The sequence below is a fragment of the Ammospiza nelsoni genome, chromosome 12 (genome assembly GCF_027579445.1).
Source record: "Ammospiza nelsoni isolate bAmmNel1 chromosome 12, bAmmNel1.pri, whole genome shotgun sequence".
NCBI classification, from domain to species: domain Eukaryota; kingdom Metazoa; phylum Chordata; class Aves; order Passeriformes; family Passerellidae; genus Ammospiza; species Ammospiza nelsoni.
This window is the reverse complement of record NC_080644.1, coordinates 4,079,492-4,092,620: the sequence shown is the minus strand read 5'-3', so window position 1 is coordinate 4,092,620 and position 13,129 is coordinate 4,079,492. Positions and strand designations below refer to the sequence as shown.

Genomic DNA, 13,129 nt, shown 5'->3' with positions numbered 1-13,129 from the left:
AGTTAAATCAGGAGAAAGACTGAGGCAATGTGAAAAAAGTAACATTTCTCTTGCTTAAAAGATACACAGTAGTTGACATAACCATTTTTTATTTGTACCTTAAGTGTCTCCAGAGGATTCTTATTTAGGCAGAGATTTCTCACATAAGGAGCATTTCTTGGCACAGCACACAAACATCTAATTCACTTGGATGATTTTTACTGTGGGGATTATACATGTAAGAGCCACCTTACTGGGCTGTGAGGGGAAAATCCATAATGATGATGTATATGCCTGTTTGTGCTCCTTGTGTGGGCCTTTCTGCCATTGTTTCTGACTGTTCTCTGTCTTTATCTATTCCAGATCTGCCTGTAAACTGCATATTCCCTCAATCTTATTGATATTCTCTCCATTTTATTGATGGGGAAGTGAGACAACAATTAAACAACTCCCTGACATCACATAGGGGTGCAAAGGCAGAGCTGGCATTTAAATTTAGGTCTCCTCCCTGCTAGGTGAGTGCCCCATATAAAAGGTGCTGTTGCAGCTACTCCTCCTTTCCTCTCTCATTGCACAGACTCATTCCCTACAGCAATATCTCTGAAAGACTTGCCCTGGCTCAGGGATTCCAGCCCCTGGAAACCAGGCCATGAGTAAAACACTTTCCTTGAGCAGACGTGGGGCAGATCTTCGTCAGCAGGAAGCGCAATTACAAACCCGAGTTGTGGTAAGGTGCAATAAAGGGGCAAACCAACATTTCCAGTCTTGAGCATCTCCAAAAACCTCATCCACCTGAAATCCCTGCCTAAAAACTCTGTAACCCAGTGTCTGGTCCCTGCTGGACCAAAAGCAGCCAAACCCATGAGGGGGTTCAGGGTTTGAGTGAGGTCCAGGTCCAAGGGAATTCAGTACAAACAACTAATAAATATCTGCAGTTTGCTTTGGAAGAAGAAGGGATTTTTCCTTGGTCCTACAGAGAACCAGCTGATAGGAAATATCTCCCCACTCTCCTTGGGAGGCAGCAGCTGAGGAGCTGCTCATTTCATGGGCTGAACAGACCCTAATTGCACCTCAAAGCACTGAAAAAGGACCAAGCAGTCCCTTGGGCTGGACATAAACAATGAATGGATCCATTCATGGTGAATCTGTTTTAGATATGAGAAAGCCAGAGATGGGTCAGTGGATCTTGACCAAAACCCCATAATAATTCTATTTTGATGCATTCTATGATGTAATATCTCTATAAGTATTTGCATAAACACATATTTACATATTTCTAGACATTCACATGCCCCACCCATCTATAAAACAGATTCTGAGGACAATTACCAATGGTATTTAAAATACAAATTTTAAAACTTCCTCAAACCTTCTTTTTGCAGATATTTTAAAACAAGTTTTTCCTCTTCAAACAAATCAGCATATTTTAAAAATTCTTCAGTTGAAGTGTCATTGATGAAATACTCCAGGCTGGGGAACTTTACTATGTGATAAGAATGACTTAGCTGTGAGCTGAGGCATCCCAAAATGACAGTTTTCAGAAAGCCCTGATTCTGTTTTCGTAATGTAAATTAGATGATTGAGTGGCATATGGTTATCCTGTTGTTATGACATAGCTGTGTGTATTTTCTCTGCATCAATAAAATTAGAACTTGAAAAAAAAAAGCACTCATTTAAATTGCAGCATGAACAAAGCCCCAATTTAAGCACATCATACATATAATGTGCAGGGATATGGAGATACATTTGCATCAGCTCGATCCACATTACAGCTGACACCAACCTGCTCCAGAGGTAGGGACAGCACAGGTCACTGCAGAGCCAGAGTTATTCCAGCAGCCAAAATGCTGCTCCAGGGTCAGGCCATGGCCTTCACCTTCTGGTCAGTGCAGGAAATTGAAGCCTTCCAGAGTGTGGCATGATTTTATTGGAATTCCTGGTTATTAGGAGCCTGGCTCTCAGTTGTTGTTTCTCAGTCACTGAATTGTGTTTCACAATAGTGCCACATTTGGTGAAAATACCTAGTGCTTTCCCTAGAATATTTTTGATCCCACCTACACATCCTTTGATGAATATTTAATTATTTTCACAGAGTGCAACAGCCCAGGTAACAAGGACATGAACCTGTTGTCTCTCTAGGTGCTTCAGGGGCAGAGCTCCAAAAACCTGCTACAATTCCACCATGTCTACACAAGTGCTGCAATTTTGCTGTCCAGATGAGGGACATGGGCATCTCCTGCCTCCTTTTTTTTTCCTGTGTGCTCAATAAATACAATTTTAACAGAGAACTGCAGTACTAAAACCAGTGGATCATTAATTTTTGAGTATCTTCCCTAGATACTTCATCTGAACAGCTCTGGAGCAGAACACAAACATCTAATCCAGGAGGATTAATTTTCACCACAGAGATTACATCTGGTAAAATGTGTCATGTAAAATCTTCATGATGCCCTGGTGGGATGAGGGCTTTGGAGAGAATCTTGTTTTGAGAGTTGTTGGAATATAACTGAAAAACAACATTGCCTTGTCAGGTAAGATGAGCATGAAGGCTTTTAGGCCACCTTCAGGCAGGACTGGCAATCAGTCAGGAACTGGCTGATGGCTCCTCTGATGCAGTAATTCTTATTTTTTTGTGGATATTGGCAGCTTCCTTCTAAACTCAACTTTGCAACCCAAGTCTCCAGCACGTTTAGAATTGCAGATGTGTGTTCTGAGAATTTGCAGTGTTTGCCAGAAAGACACTATATGATATTAGCACAGTTGGTTCTGAATTTTAAACCCAAATCTGATGTTCTATGACTCACAGCCTCAGGAAAGAATTAGATGAATATCTCATAAGGGGAGAGACACTGCCTGAATATCTTTATAGAGGAGATATGCTGAATAGTAACCATTATCTCCATATGACAAGCTACCATTCTATTCAGGATCTGGTGTGCTGCTACACAAGCAGAGAATGCCACAGAGATAGCCACATCTGAATTATCTTTAATACACCTAGAGTGCCAGAAATCAATGGAACTGCAGCAGCACAGACCTCACTCATTGCTTTTCCTTTCAGTTCATGTCCTGGGTGCCTCACTGACACCCCTGCACAGTCCACTCTGAAATCCAGGCTGTCCCAGCACTGCCAGATAAAAGCTGTCCCAGGGCTCCTACTTGTGCTGTAATCACCTCTCTGCTCACAGCACTGCATCAGCTCCACTTCGGAACAACAAACCAGCACTTGAAATATGGAGGGTGTTTAGCAGAGCCTCAAGATAGCTGGCCTTTCATTCAGATAGCCAGCACTTAATTTCAATTTTTGCTACGTCTTTCTTGTAGCAAAGTCCCTCACAACAGCTAAAAATAATTGGTACAATGTGAATCTGGCTCCAAGCAGATCTGTCAATGAAAATATTTCTGTCAATAAAAATATTTACTACACCTGGTTTTGAAAAGTGAGTCATCTCATAGACTGGTTGTTATTAAACCTAAAGTGACCTTATTTTCAAGGTGTCCAGATTCCATCATGTGCTAGAATTTCTAGGATATTCCTCTCTCTTCCAGGACTCAGAAGCACTAAAGTTGGCTTTGAGAACTTTTCAGTCCAAAGAATTACAGCAAAGAAATGAACAGCTTGTGGCATTGCAAGACTCGTGGTGCCATGTAAATCAATCTGCTCCAAGCATCCCCATTATAATTCTTTTTGAAAGGCCCAATAAATGCTTGTACAAACAGATGATAAATCACAATTCCTTTAATGACTTACAAGAGGACACTGCTTTGCATGGGGAGGAGGTGCACTCCATTTGGCTGACTTTACTGCCTACCCAGGCTCACATCTGGAGCAGCAGGATTTATGGCACCTCCAGGCCATAACTCTGTTAAAGGAACATGGAAACAGCTCCTTTTGTTGTGCAGCTCCAGGAGATGCCCACCCCAAACAGCCCAAGAGGAGCTGGGCTGCTCCTATGACTTATCAAGCATTTTTCATTTCTTTTTTACAAAGAAAACCTCGTGACATTGTCCTAAAATGTCCTGAGTTCAGCAGCAGGATGTAATGGCAATTATCAATTCACTGTATTTAACACAATAGCCCCCAAAATTCCTAACAGGAGTGGAATATTCACAGTGCCCTGGTGCTACACAAATACACAGTGTAAAGTTTCTTTTTCTGAAAAGTTTTTGTACTCAATAACCCAAAAGACCAAAGATTGGAAGAGAAAACATGGGTAAATCTGTGTTTGGTGGATTTTAGGGATGGTGTGGTGTTTCAGCATTGCTTACCTCTTACTTCCTCCTGCCTTGACACTTCTTTATTCCACTTTCTTGCTGGATTCATGGTGAATCTCTGGCATAATCTTTGTGAGCAGGAGAAGAACAATACTGGACCATTCCCTCATCCTCCAATTTCTGATCACAATTATTGTGAGAAGAGAAGGAGCTGCAATAGAAACGGGTGTGTTTTAACAAATATCCAGCATTTCTGGCTCTGTACTTTTACATCCCTGGTACCATTTCTAGACCATCCCCAGGAGGAGTTTGTGTGCTAATGCTTGCAGATTTGGCTTGTGAAAAGTGCCTCCATAAATAGATTTATCCTTTAAACATCAGTCTCTCTCCTTCCTTTCTGAGCAGCATCTTTCATTTTTCACAAGATGCAAAAAGAACCTACTGATGATAATGTCCTTTTGCTCCTCTAGAAAGAGAAGCTCTTAAGCCCCTCCAGCAAAACAAGTCCCTGTTTAACAAGTTACTGAATAAATGCAAATTCCATGGAGCTTTGCTTAATGGGGCAAGCAAGTACTTCAGTTCAAAGTTGAAGAAATCATGGATGCTAACTTAGAAATGCTTCTTTCCTCTGAAGTTCAGCTCTGCACAGAATCAAGGAAATAAAATCAGCTGGAAAAAATATACACATTTAAAAATAAAAAAAAAAAGTCAAACCTCTCAAAATTTGAGAAGTACCAAACTATTCTCAGATATGTATTTCGATAAAGTGATTTTCAGCTAAGTGGCAAGAAAGACATGACTTTTCATCTTATTAGGCTGGTGTGGAAAGAGCAGTGCTGCTCTATCACACCTTGCAGGCTTTGCCAGTCCCAGATAAGCTACAGCAAAGCCTTCATGACTCAAATATTAAACTTTTAGAACAGCTTTTGTTTCCTCCCATGCTGCTCACCTAAACAGAAGGATTGGCAAACATCTGCGAAGGCACTGCTTGTTCCCTTTACAGCCCTCCTCAATCTCCAGTGCTGTAATGGAGCCACAAAAACAGTGACAGCTTGAATTGGACAGCTCAGGATCGACACTCCTGCTTTACATCTTAAGAAATATTGTCTCCTGGGCTATTCAAGCTCCTTCATAAGCAGCTGTGGTCTTTTTCTTCTCCTGAGATAACAAGATTTAGGGAGAAAAGACTGGATTTTTTTTAACTACAGTTCAGTACAAAGCACCTGCAGCACCACCTCCAAAATCTCTCATTTCTTGCTGCAATGTCAGATCTGATTTGTGATGAATTTCTTTCCTGCACATAGAGCATAACCCCAAAAACACAAACAACACCCATGGTCTACAATGGGTGCCAAAAGGCAATGTCCAAATCCACTTTCTCCCAACATTATTCCTTGTTTGGGATCTCAGATATTATTTTGAGGCTCAAAGCAGAAATTTCAGGGCCCAGAGAATACATAGTGTTTAACAGAGAGCTCTCCAGAGAAGTTTGGCTTCTGGAGCAAGGGGAAAGCTTGAACCTAAACATTTCTAAGGGACAAAACAAACGGTGATAAAGTGGTAACAACATTTAGTTGGATAGAACTAATTACTCATGGTAGAGGATAAGAGCAAGGGCTTGCTTTGGCAGTAAGTGAACTTACTGAAAGTAAGCACAAGTAATAAACCTAAATATGGGCTTGATTAAGGGAAAGTTTTTCAAAACTCAATGTATGGAAGTAATTAGACAGAAAATGAGAACAGGAGAAATGGCACCAAGTCACTTGGAGACACACTACATAAAAAACATAGATTTTCCTTATGCATGATATACACAGTGGACTAAAGCTCCTGTTTTCTTTTCGATCTGGCCTGATCACATTTATTTTCTAGTCATGAATGACTGGATTCAATTAAAACACAAGCTCGCCTGTCAATTAAATTGAAACAGAAACTCTCCTGATATTCAGGAGTAAGTGTTAAAAATCACCAAGTACTACCAGCAACTGCCATACTTAAAACTCTTCACACACACAAGCAGAATGTATTCTGTTGCTGAATTACTGTAAATGTGAGTTTCTATTACCTTGTGGGGGTTAATTTAAAGGAAGAAAAAGATTATAGTCCTTTCTAAAGTCTAAGCATTTAATTTTTTAAAGTCCAACAACAAATATTGCAACAGCAATGTGATGCAGATATGCAAGGGTATGATGAATTATTGGGTGACTTAATGGAGTCACTTTTCATCTCCACTTAAAAGGTGCCAATTTTTTATTAAGTTTACTTACTTAACCTGCCCTTTCATCCAGCCTAGAGAAGTTTTGCTGACACCTCAGCTTAATTTAGCTTGCTTAAATGGAACTTTGCTACATTTAAATACACATGCTCTTGCTCCTAGCTTATTTCACATCACTAAAAATAAATGAGAAACTGTTGAGACCTGTACTCTGAGTACACTATTTCCTTATGAATTGGGTCTTGCAGCTGTACTAAAACAACTTTTGGATGTCCCCTGGAGGAAATAAATATTAAAATTTCATCTCTCATATTTCCCAGGATCCACCAAAAGCGCACTGCCAGCAGGGGAGGTTCCCAGGCCAAGACCACTCTGATGTGTCCCTCAGCTGCCAAGGTGCCATGGCCAGGCTGTGCTGGTGCTTTTGTGCGGCAGGAGCTCCTTACCCTGCTTCTGCAGAGGGGATGCCCTTGGCTCAGGCTGTGATGCTGAGGGAATTCCCTTTAATGTGAGAGGGATGTGCCAGTGGAAGCTGCCCTCTCATGGGGAGCTTTGCCCCTCCAACAGCAGGAGGGTATTGGAACTGTGCTAGGATTTCTCAGCTGTCAGAAGCAGAGCTAGAATTCCCCTGTTAATAGCCAGTGCTAACAGATCCACAACAAGCTTGGAAAGCAGAGTGATGTTAAACTGCTCTGCCTTTGTGGCTTGGGCCTTTTTTAAAAGCAGACCACCAAAAAGGTCACTTCACACTCGGCACTTTCTCATTAGTTTTGCATTTAGCAGGGTTGTTCTTTATTCCTTCCCTTCTTCTATTGATCCTGGGGGAGAGGAGGTGCAGAGGGAAGATGACAAATAGGCTGCAGTTGTCCCTTCCCTTCTGTCATTTGTTTCATGGGTAAGTGAGTAGAAATGAAGACAGCATGTTCCACACTGAGTGCTGAGAGCACAGAATATGGCCTCCAGCTAGAGCACAAATAATTTCTATGCATGATGAATCCTTTCAATAACAAGGGCCCTGCTAATGCAGGATCAAATCACAGTCATTAGCTCTTGGCACTGTTCTTAAAATGATATAGAAATCCAAGCAGCATCCAGCCATGCTCCTGTAGCACACACACACTAGCCAGGATTTCAGCTGGCAATTTACTTTTCTCATCAATGTGCTGGTATAATTGGATTAAAAACATAAAAAAAAGCCATCTGATGGCATAAACTCCTCAAAAAACAATAACCTGCTTAAGGAAATGATGGATCATCCTGAAATAAGGGGCTGTGGTGTGAATCTATTGATGGATGAATTGATTCTGGGACTATTTCAAGACCTGTGGCCCTGTGTGATGGATGATTTCCTATGGCAGGTAACAAACTATTGAAACAAAGCCATATATTCTAGTTCTTCTGATTCTCAGTCACCAGTGCCTTTTGAAACCATGGTACTCACAGAAGGAGTCACACTTAGTGCAGCAAAAATGCTTTCAAACTGTGTTCAAGCTCTTTGACTGTGATCCAGAAGCTTCACAGAGTCATTTAGAAGCATTTCTTGTTGCCTTAAGCCATCTTTTTCTTTTAATTCTTTTGCATTATTTTTACATAGGTAGTAGTTATATTCATATTCTAATTTATGATACTATTATTCAGTACTTGATAAATTGAAAAATTTTATTAATATCCTGCAATGTTTAAGTTAGAAATTCTCTTCAAATCCCCAAATAATTTCTTTGCCTAAGTTCTAATACTAAGAACATTGTATTCTATTTTTAAACAGCACTTTCCTGGAAGATTTTTTTATTTGCACTTTCTTTTGGTAACTGTGCATCCATAAAGATACCTTACATTCTATTCTTAATGGATTTTTTAATGAAAAGAAAACCAGCAATTAGTAAAGAATTCTATTTACATGGATGCCTCAGTATTCCCTGTGTTGCTGTTCTTTGGGGAACAGCACATGGCAAAATAGATACTACTCTTTTATAAATGAGGTTCACAGAAAATTAAACTTCAGCCCGTGTTTCACTCTCTCTCAGTCCAGATAAGGGATGTCCCCTGCCCCCTGTACATATTTTTGGCAGTTTATCCACTACAATAATTACAATTTTCATAAATTCTCACAGCACCATTGGTTTTGCTAGTTTGGTACAGCACTGGGGCTGACCTGGAGCAGACCATGGGTCTGTCCAGAGTTTGTCAGGCTGAAATGGGCTCCACTTGTTACCCAATTGCAGGAATTGCTGGTTAATGAACTCCCTGAAGTGCCAGCAGGACAGTGAGCAGGGGCCAGGCTGCCCAGCCTGTGAGAGCAGCTCAGGGCCATCAAAGGAAACCCAACAACAAAATTGGCCTTCTAGACTGTGCCAAAAACCCTGCTGACCAAGTAATTCCCAAAATCCTTGAGGCTCAGCTAACTCCAGAAGCGCATTGACATGACAAACCTGAGGGAGGCTCTGTCAGGGATGCACTCTGATTTCACTCCAGCACAGAGCACGCTGAGATCCAGAAAGCACCAGCAGAGGCACACACAGAGCACACACAGCACAGAGCACACACAGAAAGCACCAGCAGAGGCTCACATTTGACTGTCCCAGGCTGAGACAGGTGACACCCAGGCCAAAATTCAACAACATCAGAGATAAAAGGGTTGGTGCAATGGCCTGCTGGTACCTTTCCCTGTTGTTCTCTGAATTCCACATGAACCCAGTGCTGAAGCAGCCTGTACCAAACCGAGCCAAGAGGATCAAGAGAGATAACATTTTAAAGTTGATTCAACACATGTTTCTTTTGAAAACAAGTTTTTAGGATGTTGCCATATGATCTCATCTGGAAGAATATATCTTCTCTTCCAAACCTATTATGCTGACTTTCTGTGCAACCTTGATTAAAAATAGAAGACATATTTTGGAAGCAAATCCCAAATGATTTTTGTATCTGAAAATAGAATGTAATTATTTTTTTAAATGCCTTGACTTTTTCCTCATCCAAAAAAAAAACCTCATAAGCCACCCACCTTAAATGCTAAATTGTGACACCTCAAAGTTATAAACTAACTGGACACCATTGGTGACAACATCTGAAAACATCTGTGCTCCTTCTGGGATTTACTACAAAAACTGATCAGTACAAGAGGACTCTAAGCAGCAGAAGGGAAATGTGGTGCCTCTAGACAGCTGATTGCACATTTGTGTCTAATGACAAAGCTTATAGAGCAATATACCCACTTTGTTATCTAGGAACATTGGATTCTGTTCTGGAAAACACCTTAGCAATCACTATATGTAGCTCTTCTCTGTTTCAAGCTGCCACATTTTACATGTTCCCTGTTATAAACCAGAATTAATTTGCTGTAATGCAATATGCAGATCAAAATTAGAACAATATTTTCATCTTCTCTTCAGTCAGTTTGTTTCATCTAAAAGAAAAATCACAGCTTGAGCTGTGTAATCTCAGCCAAAGATAAATCTCAGTTTATTATGTATCAAGACTTCCTGGGAAGCCATTTGGCTGAATTAAGCTCATCCTTCCTTTTTTGTGACAACTCATGTCATGACATTAAAGGTCATGTTCCTTCCTTTCTGTCACTTCAAATTATGCCATCAATATCAAGAAGTGATTCAACAGAGAATGTAATAAATACTACAGAATTATTAAAATCATGCTAGGTGGCGGCTTTTCATACATTCCTGATTTCAGCTAACACTTTGCATTCTTAACAGGAAAAACAGGTGCCTTGAATACACTGGGAAATGAGTTGAGGCTGCAGGTCTGGGGAGGAGGAGGAGGAGGAAGAGGAGGAAGAGTAACTCCCATTCCAGTCACGCCGTGCCCATAATCACAGCAACAGCAGCACACACACATTCATTAAGGAAACGTTCAGCTCCCCTCTTTGCAATTGTGTTTAAAATTATTTAGCTCAACACTCTATCCCCAAAGCATACCTCTGGACTAAAATAAGAAATAAATAATTTAAAGGGATAAATGTTTATTGAAAACATTTGCATCTGACTCAATCAAGTGCTTAGTTGTTATTTTTCTGTATCACTTTTTTACTTCCGTGCTCTTCTTTGGCTTTTAAATAAGAAATTTAGGTTTCATTTTTCAAGAAAAGCACTTTTATGTTTCCCCCACCTTCTGGCAGAGAGTCCCAATCTCCTTCCTAGGAGATGACTTGGAGCTCCCCACCTGAAACACAAATTGAAGAAATAATCCAACTGTAAACACACCATTTATGTTAATGGTTGGGAAAAACCAACCTGGAGAATTAACTGCCACACAGCAGCACAATCTGTGCTCCCCTTGTCAGAGAAAGCAATAAGAACCCTGGGAGAAGGAAATAAAATATTTTTTTTAATGTAGCTGCAGATTGAGATATGGCTCTTTTCCACAGGTTTAATTAGCATGGAGGCAGAGATTCCCACTTCGTAATTTCTCTTCCTTAATTGATTCATAGTTCTATTTTTGAGTTAAAATTCTGCACCCAACTACACACATTGCACGTCCCAGGAAGCAGAAACAAAGTCATTTGAAGAACAGCTGAGCAGCTCACTGCAACATGGATAGAGGTGAAAAATAACATTAAATACACACAACAAGGGCTTGGGGAGCAGGAATATCAAGAGAGGAGAACCTTCCAGCAGCACTGGAGTTGGCAAGACCAGAGGAAAAACTAAAAGAACTGACTGAAAAGAGGGATGAGAGGAGGGGAAGGGAACAGAGATGGCTGAGGCAGCAGGACAGGGAATAAAGGCTGCCCCAGTGACGTGCGAAATAAAACCTCACACAGCTGCAACACCTGGAGCCCACCCTGGCCAAGGGGCTCTCTGCTTGTGCTTTTCAATAAGTGAGGTCTGGTGGCTCTCCTTGCCTCTCCCACCTGGAACTACATTTTATTTTTGTGCCTGCAGCTTCCAGCAGGATTTCTACCATGTGCTGAACCACTCCTTTTCCCCTTCCCTTTGTACACAGGAAGGATCTTTCCACCTTGCCTTTTCTCTCCTCCAAGACTGATGCTGGGGATGGACACACTCAGTGCTGAGAGCCACTCACTGCAGCCTCTTCTGCTGAACGCTGGAAGGAAAAACCAGCACCAGAAACCTCCTCACTGCCCCTTAGCAAATTTCCACTTTTTAACCCCAATGCCAATCCTGACCCTTTCCCCCTGCAGCTAAAATCCAGTATTCCTGGGGTGAAAAGGTTTGTCTCAGACAAGACAATTTTGCTGCACACACTCTAAGTTGTGTTCTTAAATACTGCTGAGCATCCAATTCAAATTTGGTTGTCTGAAGGACAAATTGGAAGAGCTATATAGATGTCTCAATCAACTAAGAATATTCTAAAATATTACCACAGAAAATTTTTTCTTCTTGCTAAAAGAGGTAGATAGAATATTTTTAAATGCAACTTAAAATTCCATTTTATATTGAGAACGCAGCAACTTCTATCTTTGTTTAGCACATTCTTTTTTGTCACTCTGATCTTCTCAAAACCATGCAGTCAAAGCATTGTGAACTGCTGTGTTTAGTTTTTGGCCACAGAGACATTTTCCTGCTGAAGAAACAATGACTTTTAAACTGCCTTTTCTTTCTACTCAGTAATTACAGCCAATAGCACTTTAGAAATTTAGATGCAAACAAAACACCAGGACCTTCTCCCAGTCAAGCCTCATCTTCAGAAAATCCAAGACAGATCCTAGAAATGTTTTTGTGTATAAGTCAAAGTCAGTATTTCAATTATGAAGCCAGCAACTACTCACATGTAAAGTTTTACAGTGCTAAACGCACTAAAAAGTGACAATGATGCAGAACCACCAAGCTGTATTATAGTCTTAGTTCTCAAAATATTTGGATTTTATTAGCTTAGCAATGAGGCTTCCACTGCATGCTAATCATTCATTAATGCACGTCTCCTTAGAGAGAGGACCAAGTCCAACATGTTCCTTCTCATTTCATTTCAAAGGAACATATATTATATATGTGAGCTACATATAGTTCTGGACCTCAAGAAATCATCAGCAGTACCTCATTGGGCTGTGATATTCTGCAGGGAATCTTACACAATGAAGAGAAAAAAAACCTCTGAATAATTTACACTAAAATCTGCTTGATTTACAACCTTCTGTTCTATCTCTGTGGGAGACAGCTCTGGCAATGAATCCTCACAGTAAATCTACATTTAACAAAAGAAGTTGCTAAGCTCCAACAACTGGCCAGTCCAACTTAAATAATCCTGACAAGGAGATAACTAAATCCCAGAGACCCCAAGGAAGAGCACAGAGAGCTGTTCCATTATCTGATTTAACCACAGCCTGGCTACAGCAGAGTCACCACAAGGCTGGAAAGGAGCTGACCCCGTTGTGTCAGGCAAACACAGCACAAAGGCTCCCAGGCCAAGGATCTTGCAATCAAAGTGAAAAAAGGAATAAAAATAAACACTAGAACCCAAGGAAAAAGGACAAAAAAGAACAGCATTAATAAGGGCTGCAGCAAGTCCTGCTAGCGCTAAATTTCTTACAGCAGAGAGCTGGAAGGAGCACAGAGGAGGAGAAGAGCACATCTTGCCAGAGGTGCCCAAGGAGCCTTTGGCAAGCAGGGTCAGGCTGCCCCAACAGCTCACACTGAGCTGGGCAATGCTGGCGTCACCCACCAGCATTCAAAACACCAGATTTGAAAATTTCCACCAGTTCTGGAGGTGAACACACACACACTTACATAGGGAAAAATGCCCCTGAAC

At 40.9% G+C, this 13,129-nt stretch overlaps 1 long non-coding RNA gene across 1 annotated transcript in view; it reads right to left on the bottom strand.

Moving 5' to 3' along the window:
- Window positions 1-3,738: 3,738 nt before the first annotated feature.
- LOC132078690 (uncharacterized) overlaps window positions 3,739-13,129 on the bottom strand; it is a 74,750-nt gene continuing 65,359 nt past the window's right edge. Inside the window, exons 2-3 of the long non-coding RNA XR_009419291.1 lie at window positions 4,249-4,405; window positions 3,739-3,842 (exon numbers count right to left, since the gene is read on the bottom strand). This is a non-coding gene — a long non-coding RNA (uncharacterized LOC132078690). The remainder of the gene's footprint in view (window positions 3,843-4,248; window positions 4,406-13,129) is intronic.